Genomic DNA, 13,032 nt, shown 5'->3' with positions numbered 1-13,032 from the left:
ATATTAAGTAGCAAACTTTAGTTAGTTACATTTGGTTCTCTTAGAATTTATAATTTGGCAATTTTCTAATGAAATAAAAATGTGTAAGATAAAATATACAAATGTGACAACCCACAAATGCATAGTACCTACACACATTTTATAACATACATAACGGCACAAGTATTCCAGTCAAAAGTTTTTTGAAACAACAACTGTATTAAAATTTCCAAACTTCTGTGTGTTCAACATACCACAGTATATATATATATATATAGGCAGTATGTTATATCCTCTACTACACTACTCTAACTGACATTTGTTATCATCGTAAATGTATCTACTGTTCATACGATATTTAGATCGAAATATTATGAAGTAAAATATGTATGGCTAAAATTCGCAATATCTTAAACACATTAATTTTAAATTAATATTAACTATCTATTTGTACACTTATTACACTTATTATACCCACCCTGATAAGTATGTAATTGTTTGGTTAAGGTAGGAGTCCTTATAAAATATTATTGACTTGCAGCTTAAACGACCATTCGAGTACTATAATTTGTTGTAATATACTGACGCAACGAATTTTTCGTTATCAAAAATAAACACCAATTTTATATCATTAACAATAGATCATTAAAATTCGTAAATAAAACATGAATACAAGCAAAATAATGTTGTATCAATATTAAGCGTCATACTAAACATTAACAACAAAAAAATAAAATAAACGAAAAACTATTTTTTATACCATTGTCATGTATTGATTAATTTACCATTCTTTACAAATACCTATAGATAATAATTAATTATTAAACATAATACAGCACAATAATTTCAGTAACAAATAAAGTATCAATGCGTTTTCAAATTAACCAAAAGGGTTCTTGTACATAAGTGTGTATATGCATACATGTACAACGAGGGTCCATTAAAACATTTCATTCACAACAATTAATAGCCTTCTTTTGTTAAATGCCCTTTTACTAGTGGAATTCTAATGTAATTTCAATAATACATTTAATTTACATACATTTGAAAAATCACCTAAACCAATAAATTTATATAAATTGTAATTTAATAATAATAAAAACAATACACTTTTGTTTCTTAATTCAAATTAATTAAATTTGATTCTGGCCTATTAAAATACGTTTGAAAATTGAATGAGTTAATATTTTGGATTCCGTTAAAATGATTTTGGAGAAAACTATTAGATCCTACAGAAAAATATAGTTTTTAATTGCAAATAGTTTATTTAAAAATATATAAAGACCGAGCAATTTTCTAGTACTCTCCTTTCTATTTGCAAGATAATATGAAAACTAGCATACAGAGGGATGAAGCATAATTAGAATTATATTACTAAAATTTGTTATAATTGTATTATTCATAAAAGTTTGAAACATGTTATGATACTGTTTCGTAATTAATAAACATAAAAATGCAGTGATTTATATTATATACATTATGGTATTGTTCTAAAAGTATATACAAATATAAAAGTATGCACAAATTAATTATTTATTTTTAATTTATTTACATAGGTATATAAATCTATGAGTAGTGTGGTGCAGTGATCACATAGTTGGCTACAACGCGCGCAACTGTCAGTTCGAAGTTTAGTGCAAAAAAAAATTTGCAGAATCAATTCTTTAATCTCTTTCCCCTACCATCGATCTAGTTGCCTTATACTGCTTCTCGCCAGACCAACTCCACTGGGAGTGAAGTCCACACACGTGATAATTCTCTACTTAGAGAAGGGGATACAATTGATTCACTCTACTTTATCCTCCCAAGTGAAAAAAGATATCGACAAAGACCTCTGACGGACGTTTCAATAGGGGAAAAAAAATATATGTATATAAATCTCGAATCATTTTTATGAAATAATCTACTATCAAATTTGTCAAATGTAATTATGATGAACAATAAAATAAAAAGGAAAATACCATATAAATTATTTTTTCGTAATCTGCAAATTATATGTCATAAGTCATGACTTTCAAAATATGTTTTGTTCATATTTATTATATAATCCATATAATTTTACAATTATAAACCAGACAGTAAAGACCAGATCAGTATAGAAACCATACGAAATTCGAGCGACAAGATTGCTGTATTATTAAAATAAATAAGCCATGTAACACAAGAGGTCTAGGTTAGCAAATATATATTTACATTTGATTTTTAAATTATTGTTTAACTACCTTATACATGATTTTATGTTAATATTCAAATTTTCAGTACACAAATAAGTTTTTATTTTAATAAATTCTCAGTTCAAAAAACCGAAACACACAAGAAAAAATAATCATACGGCATCAATCCCTTGTTATTTATCCGTGGTTGGGTCCACGATGAAATGTTATTGGTATCGTTTTATAGTTATAGTTTTAAAGAACATTGTAGATAATTTATTTTCAACAATTTTAGATAATTATTATTATATTAATAGGTATAACAACAATTATGTATGAACAACTATGTGCATCACTTGTGCAAAAAATTGAAATTTTGGACACATTTTTGGTTTCATTGTCCACGCAAGTTTGCTGGGATGTAACCCTCCGTGGATAACCAAGAATTGCTGTATTTATATTTAAATTTATTTTATAAAGATTATTAAACTTAAAAACAAATATCTATATTCTAATTTTTTTTAAATCTTAAAATAAATTTAACACATTAAAAAAAAAAAAAAATGAAGTATGGATCCTGGCCGAATACAAGCAAAAGAAAAAAAATTGTTATTTTGCTCAGAATGTTTGTTTGAGTTCTGATTCTCGAAATGTTAACTCGAAACATAATTTAACATAATAGGTATATTGCTTTAAATTATTTACACTAGTATTACATTTATCATATAAGAACATAATATATTTAAATATATATTACCATTATATATTCTGGTCGTCGATATAAAATGATAATAATGATATCGATATGGTATTTCATTCAAAGTGTCAAACTTAAGAAAGGTTAGTTATGAGATGCAATTTATCATTATTATTTCTATACCTATTTAATAATCAATAAACTGACGTTAAATATTTGTATCACACTATGTTACAATATATTATATTTTAATGACATTCAAAAATTCCAATTTTGGTTAAACGGTCACCATAAACGCAACTAGGGGAGGGACTTGGGGATCTTAGCCTCCTCCAAGAACGACCAGAATCCCCCACAAAAATAAATTAGGCAATTATTTTCTAGAATTCAATTATATAACTCATCTATACTTTTATTTTCAGAAAAAAGAAAGATTCAAATTTAAAAAAAAAAATTATTGTTTTTTATTCGTTATTTGTTTTATGTTTTATCATTATTTGTTTTAGACAAAATAATAAAGTATTCAAGAAAGGAAAATATATTTATTTATATATAATACGAGTGTATTTTACATACCTATACATTTTTGGCTTTATATTGAAGATGTTCAAACCCTTGTTTTATCTAACCAAACACTTCCCTCCAAAAAACTTTGTTTTTCATTGCGGTTTGAAAACTTATCAAACGTCTTGCTCCATGAAATAGGTCTATTTTCAATAAGCAAAATTAAAATCTCTGTCTTATTCTGTGCTTTCTATGAATACCGCGCGATAACGTTAATGTGCACGCAAAAGTTTCTGAAATGTCGCACGTTAATTTTACGACGCGACACTCGTGTGTTGTGCTCTATTCAATTGAATGTATTTAAAAGAACGTGCCGTAAATTTACGTCGTAGCAAAATAACACCCATGTGTTGCCAATTTTCATAAATTACTAGGAGAGACTTAGTCCCCCCTCCCCCACAAATATTTAGCACTAGTTTACCACTGATGATCACACAATATTTTTAATTAAACACTGAAGTACGAATTAATCTCAATTTTTAAAATATATATACCAACGAAATAAATAAAAACTCAGCTTAATATATTATTAAAATAGATTAAAACAAATTATTTCAAATTATAAAAACATGTTACTAAGATACAGATATTTTATATATTACCGAAAGTAATTTGTTTCAATAGTGTGGACACATTCAAAAAAAATATCTTGACTGTTAAATCAAAGATTGCAGTTATTATATTTTAATAATTCTTAAAAAAAAAAATTAATGCACTTTGAATGTAGATATAATTAAAATACTCGTTTGTTTATTATACTAATTAATTGTCTTGGAAATTATATTTGTGCAATGGTACCTAGTTTCGCTTTTAAACACAAACAAATATGTTGTAAGTATATATATAATTTTATACGATCAGTAAATGCGACTTGATCCCTAACTTTTATCGAACTTTTAAATATGTTACTATATCCAAGAACTCAACCCTAATAAAAATATTAAAACAGTAAAAACATTGTCGATAAAACACATTGCGTCTAACAGCATTATTATTTACTCGGAGTTTTCTGCATGAACTAGCCGAAGAATTGTACAGTACGACATAATCATAAAACAAAATAATAAAACTCAACCAATAGCATTAAAAAAAATAAAAAAATGAGAAAAAAATAAACATTTACGAAGGTCAATATCTAAAATATAATGTTCAAATAAAATATGTTTCTAAATATTTGTCCCTGAAACATGTAGGTCGGTGTTAGTAGGTTTTTGGAACGTTGAAACTGACTAACGAGAATTTGTAAAACAACGTTTTTATCTCGGGTAACTCAAAAATAATCTTCAAAACAATTTTAAGTTTCATGTATGAGCATCTGAGTGCATTCTAATTGCGTTATATTTAATAAAAATTTGTCTATTATCTATAAAATGCTCTTTATTTACTTTTATATATTCTTTCGCTAGAACTTAACACTCTCCAATGATCTTTCATTTTCAGAACTAATTTCCCAATCCAATTCTTCTGATTTCATTGATTATAACCTAAACCTATTTTCTATTTATTTTTATGACGTTTTTAATTATTACTTTTTTTTTTATAAAAGTTGTAGCACACTATTTTCAAAAAGTCAAATTTAAAAAAAAAAAAAACTTTTAATTGGTTATGAGAAATAAAAAATATTTTTCTTCTTCATAAAAACAAAGATAAACGCATAAACTCAAATAAATCATAATTTCAAACTATGTTCTTAGTTGTCCATATTAAATAGCTTATTTAATAAATAAGAAACTCAAAAAATAATCATATCAAAATACTTAATTATTAAAAATTAAACCACGTATTTAATAATTTATTTTTGGAGTAGTTGAAATTTAAGAGGTATACAGAAATAAATAAAAAAATGCTTGGAAATAAAATTGCAAATCATCGAATTTTCATATAGGTAACCGATGATGAATTAAAAATTTGTGATCAGACATAATTTACAAATATTATAATACTCCAGGTTAAGCAGTTATTTATTTATTTAAACATGTAATAATTTACGAATATTAACTATTTACTAATTTTTGATTTTATTTTTATTTTTATTAATTTATTAAGATAATTTAAATAATTCATATCAGATATTTTAATAAAATTATTTTTTCCTATAGTTGATTTCCGTTTTAAGGCGTAGAAGGCTTGTAAATCGAATGTCCCAAAGTTTTTCGGCTTTCCAAAACTTGTTAATGGTTTTTTTTAAATTTGTTTTTAGATAAATTGTTAATTTTGAGTTCTAAAAATATAGTTATAAAAGATTTCTATATTATTGTGGTTTATTGAGTTTCCTCTTTTTTTAACGATTAATTTTTATTATATTTCAAAACTTTTATAATAATTACTTTTTAATTTTACTAAAACTATGAAAATAATAATAACTGAATAGTTTTGATAAAAGCAAAAATTAATTCCCGAGTAATTTTCTATTACTATATAAAATAAAAATAAAAATTCACTACCTAAAATTTAATTTTTTGTAAATAATTATGACTAAAAAAAGTTGGAATATAATAATATTCATGCGTGAGAATAAACAGAAATTATTTTGATTAAAATGTATATGTTTCACATGAAAAAAATAAATTAGTTTAATAAAAATAAAATAAAAGGTATACAAATGTACGAGTATAACTTTACAGTTAAAAATAAAGTAGTAGTTTTTTGTCTACTCAAATCACTCTAAATATTAATTTTAAACGATAAGAAATTAATTATTATAATATGAATTCATCAAAGAAAAAAAAATGAATGCTTATAAGTTATTATTATTATATTAACATAAAATAAGTTTAAACCAAATGTGGAAAGCATTTCATTTTGATTGAAAATAAATACATATATTAAACGTTGACTTTGAATACTAAAACTAATGAAATTATTAGGTTACCAATTTGTAGTAAATAAAACCATATACGTTATATATTTTATTGAAACATTTTTTTAGATTTATCAAATAATATTAAATACATCGAGACTACATAAGTTATTAAAATTTGACAAGAAATAACTGGTAAACAGGGTTAATTGAACGGGGTTAATGAGGGGAAAGTTAAAAGTGTCTCTACTTCCACAAACAAAATTGACTTTATTTTTGCATTATGTTACTTTATTATTTTATAATATCATCTACGTATATATAATATTTTTGTATTATAATTTCATACTAATAATTTTTTAGCTGTTATTAATTTTATTAAGTGATCACTAAATTTGAATAAACGTTTTGTTTTAATTTTTTAGATCGTCTCTTTTATCATATAAATTAAATATTCATAATTACTTTAATATAAATACCTTCTTTAGTACATCAATACCTTGTTAAAATTGCTATTTTAACATAATTCAAGATGATCTAGTATGTATAAATAATTATATAAAATTATATTTTATTATGTATTTGTAATTATTACATTCTTGATTTTACAAATTATAAAAATAATAAGCCTAGGAAAAATATAAAACGCAGCTGCAATAAATTAGAAATAAATAAACTAAATTTTTTGAACTATGGTACCTACATTTCTAAACCTGTTTACTCAACGTAAAAATGATTTGTCTAATATTCTTCACAGATAACAAATCTATTTTAATAAAAATTTCTGATAGAAATGTGATTTTCTAGGTTAGAATCTATCTATATTTTTTATCGAATCCGTTACAGTAAAATTTTAATTCGTAATAATTTACCCTCAAAACTGAATTAGAAATAAGTAGGTAAAAGTTTTAATAAAAATAAAAACTTTAATTGGATACGCAGTCTATTACGTATATTCATATTGTGAGTAAAATGAGAAATTAAATGATTCTACTAAAATCCCATGTTTATCTATAATCAAGATTTAGAGTAGTAGGTCTGTATCAAATGAAAATAGAAAACATTTCGATAGGAAATACATTATATGAGTTGAATTTAAATGGCAACGACGGTTTTTTTTTTTAATTTTCTCGCGCAAAAACATTCTCCGAGCATTTTTATTTATTTTGATAGAATAAGTAACTTTATAGTAGATAACTAAACAATTGTACGCAAAGATTATCTTCAAATATTTTAGTTATTATTAAAAGTTCAGAAAATTTACTAACTTACCTACTCAACTATATATTTTATTTCGGTTTTCGATCAAATGGTTAATTATGTACATGTTATGTATATATCAGTCATGTATTTATTCTCTATGAGAAATTAAATAAGTAAAAAAGTAAAGATATAGTAAATACATACTCCTTTAGAGAATCTTAAAACAGCAATTAAATTATTTATTGTTAAAGTTTTTAAAAAATTTGATTTTTGTTGTTTTTACGTAGGTATTATTGTAGTTATTCAAAATAGATATTTCTTATTGATCATAAAATGTATCTATTATACAATTAAATATAAAACTAATAAATATAATACTTATAAATTACAAAATAATATTGCTTAGTAACACAATAGATTTTTCTCCTTATAATAAAGATTCAAAAATAATCTACGAGAGTATAATAAAAAAAAAATTAAATAATTATAAAATAATCTAATAATCTATAATCTTCTTATAGAGCATCTGGAAGACGACGAAGTAATTTACGAATATACTGGTGTTTAGAATAAATATACGATTTAAAAATAATTAAGTGCATTGAACCAGTATTCCTCACGTTATATTTCAAACAAATTTTGGTCCTATGACATTTTTCCGGAACTACTAAATATTTTAAAATAATATAATTATCTAGAATCATAAATTCTTAATTAATTATTGATTCGTACTTAATATATTAATTTATACAAAGAAATGTATTATCCTGTGTAAATTATATAATATTAAATTTATAGGAATTAATATTTTAAAATAATTTTAAATATTTTGATTCTGAGTAAAGTAATAAATATATTTATATTGATTTTATAAGTTAATGATAATTTTTTTTTCTTTTTCTGTAATTAAACTTTCGGTTGGTCAAAATTTAAAATAAAAATAAGCATAATATTTTAAAATTAATATTTACAACAATTATGAATATTATTTATTAATATCTTTAAACTTTGAAATCTGTTAGAAAAAAAAAATAGTGGTTAATCATAACAATTTTAAAATGTCTGCTAGAGTTTAAAAATATTTTAAATAATTTTGTAAAAATAAAAATTAAGAAAAGTGTTTGAGATATTTTAGATTTATTAACAACTTCGAGAACATAATAAAATAATATTGCGCTCAATATTAAATCATTTTAAGAAAATGATTTCGTTTTATCAAAATAATTAAAAAAAAATTATTCGTTTTCCAGTATAAAGTCAAAATTTTTAGCAGTTTTTTTCAATTTTTTCTTTCTATCAAGAAATAATAAAAAGTTAAAAAATAAGCTTCACAAAATACTTCGTCGTCAACTTTAATAAACAATTTTTGCATCGGATATTTACTTAATTTTTGTTTTTAATATTTACCTCCCTCACCCCTCCAAAAATAAAAATAAATTTTAAAATTATTAAAGGCATCAATTTATTCATAATATAATGTATGTTCATGTATTCTAGGTAATTCAGGAAAACTTTATAGTATCATTATGTTAAATAAGTAATATGACAATATACTAATTAATATTATGTACATCGTATAACATATGCTAAATCATATCTATTTGAAAATATTATGTTGAATGAATGTAACAGTATATTTTTAAAAGTAATTTCTGGAATTCTAGTTTTAAATTTGAAAAAAATTAAAAATAATACGAAATATATTAATAATAATAACAACAATAATAATCTTTAAATTTAGTTTCTTAAACTTGACATTATATTATAGTATTTTGAACTAGGTTAAGACCGTTGAGATTTATAAATCATTAATCAATGAATGAATGCATGTCTGTAAAACGTTTTTTAGCTTAGTTTTATAGAGTAATTATACAATATAAATTAACCTTAGCAAAATAAAAGTTAAATAATAAAACAATTATAAAATTAATTCAAAATTTCAAAATATTTTTTTCGATTGACTGCAAAGTAGAGGTTACATTATATTTTTTATTTGTGAGATTTTATTTAAAGCCAATTCAAACGTAAAATATTGAAATTTAAAAAGTTGATTTTAATAAAAAAAATTTATTTCTCATTATAATTATTATATATTACATACAAATATATAATAAATAATTATATAATAGTGATTCTAAAATCTAAGAACTTGATTAAAATACAAATATTATAAGTTAATTTAAAAATAAAAAACTCAAATTTAGAATTTAGAAGAAAAAAATGAATTTTCGTTATTTATTATACTAAATTTAAAAATTATTATATCAAATATCTATTATTTTAAAATAATGCTTCCTTTAAAAGTTTCTCGAGTTCATGTCTCATATTTTACAGAAGTAATAAAATCAATGAAATAAAGAATGATAATAATACTTATGCTTGTATTTTTTAAGTAAATATAAATTGTATATTATAAAATCCTAAAAATATAATCAAATGAAATAAAAATTCATAATTTTATGATTTGAAAGAAAAATATATTCGAATAATAATTTTAATAGCCATGCAATCAAGTACATTACATAAATAACATTTTAAATTAACAGTAAAATATGTACGCATGATATATTAATATAAATTAACTTACGTCTTTTTCAATAACAATTTTAGTCTATGAGTAAGTGCACGACAAAGCTCCGGTCAATTTTATTTTGACGACTGGCTTCTGTGTGTCTGCGGAAAAGCTCTTAAAGCCCGAGTATACCACCTGTTGAAGACACGCCTCCTATAAAAACTCCCTCCATAACCGTCATTATCTTTCCACCCCCAGTAACAACAGTACCACCACATAAAGTCCGTGGTCTTTCAAATTAATATTATTCAAACAAAATTAGAGAGACTACGAATATTACTTTACAAAGAAGAATATATTTCTATAACAAGTAAATGACACTAATAAGCATCAAGGAAAACTGATGATTTTCTGATTATACTTTATTGTATTTCAGAACGTAGTTTTTTTTTGGAAATATAAGTTTTTGAGTTATATTTTACTTAATTAGAGTCTACTATATTACTTTAATATTATATTATAGTTATGCATTTACAAAAATGAATTCATTTCGTAAATTAACCAAAATAATATATAGTATATAATATTATTATAGCTTTATAAAAATGAATACATTTCGTAAATCAACCAAAATCAACCATATTCATTGAGTATTAAAACTTCCCATGCTTACGAAATACGAATGATTTTAAAATTAAATATGAAGTAGATGTATTCAAGTAGGTTACTTTTAACTACAAAGTTTATATGGTAAAAATACAATAATTTCACTTTTGCCATATAATAATTATAATTATAATTATTATATAAACCATTCCCATAACTGAAAGTATGATTTAGGCACACATTCCTTGATTTACAACAACTTACGAGACAAATAAAAAAATATAAAACATATACAGTAAATCTACTTAATCAAAATACAAAATAAATAATTAATTAACTAAGTTAGCTAATTTTAAAACAATAATTCAATATATAAAAAAAAATAAAAAAAAATACTGTTAACGATATTCCGATGGAGGTAAGAAATATTGCTAATTTTAATCTTAAAACATTCGTGAAGTCAATTTATAAAGAACAAAATGAAATATTTTGATTCCAATAGTAATTACATCTAAAATGAGAAGTGTATTATAGAATAATTTATTACTCAAAAATTGTTTTAAATAATAACTAAAATGTATACATGTTTAACGACAGTATGCAATAATAAAATTTAGAAATTAGTGTCAGAAATAAAAATTACAAATTAACTGCCGTAGATTATAATATATATAATGTTACTATAATATGATGAATTTTTTATGTCATATATCCAGAACTTAGATTTATAAATAATTAAAATAAATCCGTGATAAATAGATGTAAAAATAAAATTCAGAATGGTGGTTTTTAATAAACCAGTGATAGAAACTTTATCAACATTTTAATTTAGATAGACCTAATAAATATTAGATTTACAACATTGATTAGTTGATTTGATATAACTTTCATTGTTAACTTTATTTTCATCCCAAAATTATAGGTACTCGATTACCTAATTCACAAAAAGAAACTACAATTAACTAAAATTATATTTTTAACATACACATTTCGTATTAAAACTTCATTAGTTCGTGATTAATTAAATAAGTAAAATAAATTGCTTTTAGTTGACTTTAAACAAAAATGACTAACGATGACTAACACAGTTTTGTTCTTTTGGTGTGTGACCTTAATGATATATTGAAATAAATATGAACATTATAAGCTCTATATGAAAAAGCTAAAATAACTAAAATCGGAAATAATAATTTATTGATCACTTTATTTATAATATAAAATAAATTCAAAACAATAACCAAAGTAAATTTTCTGAAACTATGATAATAAATAGCATTTTCGCGACCAAAATTATGATTCTGAACAAGACTTCGTTCTATTTGACGGGAATGTATTGTTCGATAACATTGATATTGAAATTTAAAATTAATGCCAACACATACCTGATATGAATATATCAATAGTAAATTTCAAATATTTTATATATTTGCTAACTTATCTTATGTACAACTGCTCTTTTGCATAATAATAATTAATATACAAATTAAATTCTCTCACTACTTATTAGAAAGAGTTTACAAGAATTCTTTGATCGCCTACAACTATGGCTATAATATATTTAAATATTTATTTGAATGTCTTAGATAAACGCTTATATTATACGTAATGAATGTTCTAAGTATTCAAACTTTTCAATAATACTATTACTGTTACCAAAGGGTATTATTGATCAACATGATAATAACAGAGCTAATGTACTACCATTACCGGAAGTAACTATTCTATACTTCCAACGCCCTATAGCAGGTATAGGAAACTCGAATTAATTAGAGAACTAATTTATAGCAGCGAGCCAGAAAAAAGAAAGCAAAAAAATAAAAAATGAAAAGGTCGTTAAAATTGACAATTAGAATTTACTTTATATAATTTTATTTTACGACTGAACGCAACCAATACAATAAAATAAGTACCTACCAGATACCTAAAGCTATGTTAGCTATGCTGATATGGACATATATCATATTTAGACATTTAATAATTTAGCTGCAGTTCAATAATAGATAAGAGTATAATATTTACATTTTACGATCAACGTAATAAAATGAAATACCGATAAACGCTAAAAAGTTATGAAGTAATTTGAAAATATTGCAATAGCCGGATAAAAAAAAAACGCGGGCCAGACGTGGCCGGTGGACTGCCATTTGCCCGCCCCTGCTCTGTAGCATAATATTTCCATGAAATTCAATGCTCGATATTAACTTAGAGTAATACTAGTTTAATAGTTTTCTACTACGTTCTAGGAAATTATGAAATCAATTTATAAACAAAAAAAAGCCGTAATATGTATTTAAAATATTGTTTGTGATCTTAAAATTAATGAATAAATCATAACAATTATCAATGTGAAAATCGTGTCCCACTACCACCTCGTTATACTGATCACTGATCAATGAACAGTATTCACCTAACCTAACCGGGTCTTAAGTAAATCTTATGCACAGAACTGGTAGTCACTGATCACATCATATAATAAAATAATCCTATTTAATAATTAATTAATATTTAATTGTAATGC

The 13,032-nt window shown here is 23.1% G+C and overlaps 1 protein-coding gene across 1 annotated transcript in view; it reads right to left on the bottom strand.

The window, feature by feature from the left end:
- The window catches only part of LOC112680084, a 30,485-nt gene extending 20,404 nt beyond the window's left edge, over positions 1–10,081 (bottom strand). The window contains exon 1 of the mRNA XM_025550080.1: positions 9,984–10,081. The gene's annotated coding sequence lies outside the window, so the exon portion shown is untranslated. The remainder of the gene's footprint in view (positions 1–9,983) is intronic.
- Positions 10,082–13,032: the final 2,951 nt, after the last annotated feature.

Source organism: Sipha flava, unplaced genomic scaffold (assembly GCF_003268045.1).
Source record: "Sipha flava isolate LNK unplaced genomic scaffold, YSA_version1 173_pilon_pilon, whole genome shotgun sequence".
Lineage (NCBI taxonomy): Eukaryota > Metazoa > Arthropoda > Insecta > Hemiptera > Aphididae > Sipha > Sipha flava.
Note: the sequence above shows the minus strand (reverse complement) of the source record. Positions and strands in the feature narration are given on the sequence as shown.